The 7,352-nt window shown below is 45.3% G+C and overlaps 1 pseudogene; it reads right to left on the bottom strand.

Moving 5' to 3' along the window:
* Window positions 1-4,881: 4,881 nt before the first annotated feature.
* On the bottom strand, window positions 4,882-4,999 carry LOC124614394 (annotated as a pseudogene).
* Between the last annotated feature and the right edge of the window lie 2,353 nt (window positions 5,000-7,352).

The raw sequence follows: 7,352 nt of genomic DNA, 5'->3' as shown, positions 1-7,352 counted from the left end.
CTAGGATTTCGTTACTGTTCACTTCCGGTTTTAACCAACTTTCCGTTCCTAATACTATATGCGCACTATTTCCTTCAATAAGAGATACTAATTCAGGAACCTTGCCCTGGATACTCCTGCAGTTTACCAATATTACGTTAACTTTTCCTGTTTTTGGTCTCTGAGGACGGACGTTCTTTATCAACGATGATAATGTCCTCTCTGGTAAGCCGTCAGGTATTTTATCGTTTCGCCCAAGGGGGGGGGGGGGTCCCTATAACCTAAAAAACCCCCGTGTGCACGCCACACGTACTCTGCTACCCTAGTAGCTGCTTCCGGTGTGTAGTGCACGCCTGACCTGTCTAGGGGGGCCCTACAGTTCTCCACCCAATAACGGAGGTCGATGAATTTGCAACCATTATAGTCGCAGAGTCGTCTGAGCCTCTGGTTTAGACCCTCCACATGGCTCCAAACCAGAGGACCGCGATCGACTCTGGGCACTATACGTTTGGTTTCTTGCTGGCAGTACCTAAGGCCTGTTCTTCGAATTTCTCCATAAAGAAGTTTGCAGTTACGGGACTTAGGGGGCTTCCCATAGCCACGCCATCCGTTTGCTCATAAAACTGTTCATTCCACTTGAAGTATGTGGTCGTCAAACAACACTTAAACAGCTCTAAAATATCGGCAGGAAAAATTCGATCCAGCTGTTCCAATACATCATTAAGTGGAACCATGGTAAACAGCGATACCACATCGAAGCTGACCAATATGTCCTCCGGCTAGACCACTATGCCACTCAATCTGCTGATGAAATGTGTCGAATTCTTTATATACGAGTCCGAACGGCCCACATGTGGTTTTAACAGCGTAGTCAAAAACTTGGCTAACGAGTAGGTGGGCGAACCAATGGCACTTAGTATCGGTCTTAACGGAACATTTTCTTTATGAATTTTGGGCAATCCATAAAGCCTCGGTGGTAGCGCAACCGAACTGCAGAGACCTTTCTGTACACTCTCTTCAATGGAGGACTTTTTTATTAACCGCGACACAGTTCTGAGAACGTTGTTAGTGGGCTCCTTATACAGCTTCCTATACGCTTGCGGATCCAGTAGATCCGTAATTTTTCTCTGATAGGCGGCCATATCCATAACCACCGTTGCGCTTCCTTTGTCAGCTGGGAGAACCAAAATACTATCGTCGTCATTCAGGAGTTTTAAAGCTCTTCTCTCACCCACAGTTATATTACTTTTCGGCGGTTTAGCATTGGCTAATATTCTCACAGTTTCTATACGGATTTCTTCAGCTGTTACAGAATCTACACTGCGAATTCCTGCTTCTACATTGGCTATAATTTCTTCCGTGGGCACAAAACGCGGACTAACAGCAAAGTTTCCTCCCTTGGCAAGCACAGATGTCTCATCGTCAGATAACGAACGTTTGGACAAATTGATAACGGTCCGGGAAACGTCTAAATGCCGAACAGTCTGATTAGGTAGCAAATTATCAAACTTCTTCTTCTGTCTACTAGACGTCGTCAACATACGCTTCCCCACGGTATCATGCAGTAGTCTATCAATTTTATCCCAGTCACCGCTGCACAGTTTATTACTGATCGTAATATGGAGAGACATTAACTTACAGTTTGTGCTTGCCAAGTCCCGTCGGGTCTGCTGAATGCGCTCTCGTAGTGAGGCCTCCTCAGCCCGGATAATTATAATGGACATGATATTTCCGGCCGTGAAAGTTTACATTTTAGTATCAGACGCCTCTACGGGGAGGAGAGGTCAAGAGAAGTGCGACGCCTGGAAGGACTCCAGAAGAAGAGAGTGCAGCTTTTGTGTTCCCTCACATTCCTGTCTCGTTGCAGAGCCGTCGGCGTTATACCGAAGTTTCTGAAGATAAAGCGACTGTTCTATTCGGGAAAGGCACAACGCATTTTCAAACGGACTGAGGAGGCCTTACTACGAGAGCGCATTCAGCAGACCCGACGGGACTTGGCAAGCACAAACTGTAAGTTAATGTCTCTCCATATTACGATCAGTAATAAACTGTGCAGCGGTGACTGGGATAAAATTGATAGACTACTGCATGATACCATGGGGAAGCGTATGTTGACGACGTCTAGTAGACAGAAGAAGAAGTTTGATAATTTGCTACCTAATCAGACTGTTCGGCATTTAGACGTTTCCCGGACCGTTATCAATTTGTCCAAACGTTCGTTATCTGACGATGAGACATCTGTGCTTGCCAAGGGAGGAAATTTTGCTGTTAGTCCGCGTTTTGTGCCCACGGAAGAAATTATAGCCAATGTAGAAGCAGGAATTCGCAGTGTAGATTCTGTAACAGCTGAAGAAATCCGCATAGAAACAGTGAGAATATTAGCCAATGCAAAACCGCCGAAAGGTAATATAACTGTGGGTGAGAGAAGAGCTTTAAATCTCCTGAATGACGACGATAGTATTTTGATTCTCCCAGCTGACAAAGTAAGCGCAACGGTGGTTATGGATGTGGCCGACTATCAGAGAAAAATTACGGATCTACTGGATCCGCAAGCATATAGGAAGCTGAATAAGGACCCCACTAACAACGTTCTCAGAACTGTGTCGCGGTTAATAAAAAAGTCCTCTATTGAAGAGAGTGTACAGAAAGGTCTCTGCAGTTCGGTTGCGCTACCACCGAGGCTTTATGGATTGCCCAAAATTCATAAAGAAAATGTTCCGTTAAGACCGATACCAAGTGCCATTGGTTCGCCCACCTACTCGTTAGCCAAGTTTTTGACTACGCTGTTAAAACCACATGTGGGCCGTTCGGACTCGTATATAAAGAATTCGACACATTTCATCAGCAGATTGAATGGCATAGTGGTCCAGCCGGAAGACATATTGGTCAGCTTCGATGTGGTATCGCTGTTTACCATGGTTCCACTTAATGATGTATTGGAACAGCTGGATCGAATTTTTCCTGCCGATATTTTAGAGCTGTTTAAGTGTTGTTTGACGACCACATACTTCAAGTGGAATGAACAGTTTTATGAGCAAACGGATGGCGTGGCTATGGGAAGCCCCCTAAGTCCCGTAATTGCAAACTTCTTTATGGAGAAATTCGAAGAACAGGCCTTAGGTACTGCCAGCAAGAAACCAAACGTGTGGTTCCGATACGTGGATGACACGTTTGTGTTGTGGAGACATGGTAGGGAGGAACTAAGCCGGTTCCACGAACATCTGAACAGTATAAACTCAAGAATTCAGTTTACAATGGAGGAGGAGGTAGACGGCAAACTACATTTCCTCGATGTGCTTGTGTTTAGAAACGAAAATGGTAGTTTGGGCCACTCAGTGTACCGCAAACCCACGCACACGGACCGTTATTTGCACCGGGATTCGAACCACCATCCACAACAGAAGCGGGGTGTTATCAAGACGTTAGCGGACAGAGCTAGAAATATTTGTGAACCTGAGTTGCTCGACGCTGAGATGGAACATCTCCACAATGCACTAACGAAGAACGGATATTCGTCCGCCGAAATAAAACGTGCGTTGAGGCAGCCACGCAGAAATCATACTGACGTACAGGCTACTGCAAAATCAAAAAGGTTTCCTGCCGTTTGTTAAAAATGTAACGGAAAGAATAGGGAGGATCTTGACGAAGCGGAATATTACCGTAATTTACAAGCCCACCAGGAAGATACAGGAATACCTTAGGCCTGCCAAGGACGCTCGCAAACCATTGGAAAAATCTGGAGTGTATAGGATCCCATGCAACGGTGGTGATGTTTATGTGGGTACCACCAAAAGAACTGTTTCTAAACGTTTGGAAGAGCACAAGGGAAATTGTAGAAGAGGAGAAACGGAACGATCAGCTGTTGCGGAGCATGCTTTCCAGCCAGGGAACCACAATATTCGTTTCGAGGAGACGGAAGTACTAGCGGCCACGAGCGGATACTACGAAAGGCTCTACAGGGAGGCAATCGAAATCGCTAAACACCCAAATAATTTCAACCGAAAGGAGGAGGGCGTCAAATTAAACGGTATGTGGATGCCGGTGTTAAAGAAGATGTGTACCACTCGTCCACTACTGGGTGATGGCAACGGCGATCGACGGCGACGGGCAGCGGCCAATTGCACTGACGTTTTCAAAACACGTGACGTCACGCCGCGGCGCGGGGGCGCGCGGTCACGGAATTTAGCGGCAGTCAGTAGCGAGCCAGTGTGTGTTGGACCTTCCATCAAGCTACGGACCCCCTTGAAGATGTCTCCCGCAGTCGGAGACGAAACGTTCTGGAGGGCTGACGGGAATCACCACAGAATTCATCAACCGACCACGGCATAACAGCCCGGATAATTATAATGGACATGATATTTCCGGCCGTGAAAGTTTACATTTTAATCGTTCCTAATGTCATTGTACAATTACGCGAGAAATATATTATTTTCAGAATTTTCGAACACTTATAAAACTACATTTTCGTAAATTCGTTGTATATCAATGCAAATAAACGTGCTTTTTTTTTAGATACTTCCGAGGCTCCCACTATCCTTCACATAGTCTGCGCACAATTTTTGGCAAATCGGCGTTTGTGATTTAGTTACTGTAGCAGATTTTCTAATTAACATATTGTGTTACACATTACCTGCATTTATCGTAAATTAACTCTGGTTTCGAGTTTGCTAACAACTATAATTAACGTGAAAACGTTTTAGACACTCCGTCATCAGTCTGCAAGTGGCCCATCGGGATCATCCGACCGCCGTGTCATCCTCAGATGTGGATGCGGATAGGAGGGGCGTGTGGTCAGCACACCGCTCTCCTGGTCGTTACGATGGTTTTCTTTGACCGGAGCCGCTACTCTTCGGCCGAGTAGCTTCTCAATTGGCATCACGAGGGTGAGTGCACCCTGAAATATGGCAACAGCACATGGCGGCCCAGATGGTCACCCATCCAAGTGCCGCCCACGCCCGACAGCGCTTAACTTCGGTGATCTGACTGGAGCCGGTGTATCCACAGCGGCAAGGCCGCTGCCCAAAACATTTTAGGGAACTAATCATTTTTACCACAGGTTACGCGCAAGTCACCGAAGTGGCATCAAATCGAAAGACCTGCACCTGGAGAACGGTCCACCCTTCGGGAGTCCCTAGTCATACGACGACCACAGGTTTCTGTGTTGCCTTAATAGAAATCTCGTTTTGTGTATATGATTCTGTTCTCATACGGAATTAGCAACCTCTTAGCTCAACAGATTAAAAGTTAATCATTGGTCTTAATTTAAAGTTGTATGTACACTGCCTTGTAATAGATTGCGCCAGCCAAAATGCAGCCATGCTGTGAAGCTGTTCTCGAAAACAGATTGAGTTGTTGACATTCGTAAGCAGCTGGAAATCGCCATGACTACTGTCAAACGATTGGCAGCTGGCAAATTAGTGTGTTTGAAGTGCCTCCAGGAGTCGTGTACCTGTTATACCTATACCAGATGTAAATCAGATCGTATCCTTTCCTGTGAACCACGTCACCTCCGCAGAAAGTACAGGATCTGTCATTACTCATCTACTTGACTGTGAGTGGTGTGTCAGTGGCCGAACTAGGTGTCCTATACAGGATGGAAGGCGACCATAGAAGACTCAGGGTGTTGTACCAATCCCACAAATCAATAGATTTGAGGTGCTGTCTTTTGCTGAAACTGAAACTGAGCCAGTGGCACTCACTTCACCTGTTTTGGAGAAACCTGATTTAGCCAGTGTCAGGAGGAGGCCAACTCAAAAGGGTAGGGGTCCATTAATCGTCAGCAAGCCCAACTCAGAAGGGTAGGGGTCCATTAATCGTTGGCAGTTCAAACATATGGTGAATGATGGCACCCCTTAGAGAAACAGTGGCAAGAGACCGGAAAGGACAGGCACACTCACTGTGTATTCCTGGGGCCCTCATTCAACATGTTGAAGAGACTATTCCAGCAACCATTGAGGGAACAGTTTCCAACCAACTGCGGATTGTAGCGTATGATGGAACAAATGATGCCCGTTGTCTGGGCTCCAAGGTCATTCTTGGGTCATTCCAGCAACTGATGAGAAGGTTGGGAAGATCAGTCCTACACATGGCGTTAGAATGAAGCTCACAATATGTAGCATTGTCCCTACAACTGATAGTAGCCCATTGGTTCTAAACCGAGTGGAAGCACTGAACCAGAGTCTTCAAACATTTGTGACAAGCTAAGCTGCGACTTCCTGGACTTGCGTCATACGGTTAAGAACTGTTGGGTTCCCCTAAATGGGTCACGTGTGCACCACATATCAGAGGCTGCTACTCAGATAGCTGACTGTGTATGGGGTACTCGTATGGACTTTTTTAGATTAGGTGACCCTCCATCCAATCCAGATAACGATAGCTGTAGGAAAATCAGAAGTAACATTGTAAGATCGAAATTAATGTCTCCCAGAGGCGAGAGTATTAGAATCCTAATGGTAACCAGAAAAAGCATTCGCAACAACGTGCTAGAGTTGAAGTGCTCGTGAAAAGCAGTGGAACTAACGTAATACTAGGTACAGAAAACTGGTTGAAATCTGAAACTGATAGCAGTAGATTTTTCGGAAAACTTTAAGTGTTTATCGGAAAGACAGGCAAATGGAAAATGGCTGCTGTCCCAGTAGACAAGAAACTCACATCCACCAAGGTAGAAATTGAAGCTGCATGTGAGATTGTTTAGGCAAGACTCAGCATCAGGTGTGAGCATAAAATGGTGATTGGATCTTTCTACTGCCCACCAGACTCATCTTCTGATGTAACCAGAAACTTTAGTGAAAACATCAGTTCACTTGTATGTAAGTTCCTCAGTCATGTGTAATCATTGGTGGAGACTTTAATCATCCTACAATTACTTGGGAAGATTACAGTTTTGTTAGTGGTAGGCATGATAAGACATCCTGTGAAACTTTACTAAATGCCTTCTCTGAAGACTACCTAGAACGGACAGTTAGGAACCCCATCCATGATATATTAGATCTAATGGTAACAAAAAGATAGGACCTCTTTGAGGATGTCCACATCGAAACTAGTATCAGTTACTAGCTTCATATCTCAATGAGGAACTTAAAGCCTTCAGCACAGGCCAGGAGCATGCAGAGGAACTCTGGCTGAAGTTTAAAAGAACAGTTGACCATGCACTGGATAGATATATTCCCAGTTAGAACACTTCATAATGTTAGGGAACCTCCATGGTATGCAGTCACCATAAAGCAACTTCTAAAGAAACAAATACTAGTGCATAATAGGTGTAAAACACGGTATAGGGCAATAGATAGAGAGATGCTGAATGAAATGTGTTTTGGTGTCAAGAGAGCAATGTTTGACGTCTTCAAAGAAAACCATAGCAGAATATTGTCAAG

This window comes from Schistocerca americana, chromosome 4, assembly GCF_021461395.2.
Source record: "Schistocerca americana isolate TAMUIC-IGC-003095 chromosome 4, iqSchAmer2.1, whole genome shotgun sequence".
NCBI lineage: Eukaryota > Metazoa > Arthropoda > Insecta > Orthoptera > Acrididae > Schistocerca > Schistocerca americana.
Note: the sequence above shows the minus strand (reverse complement) of the source record. Positions and strands in the feature narration are given on the sequence as shown.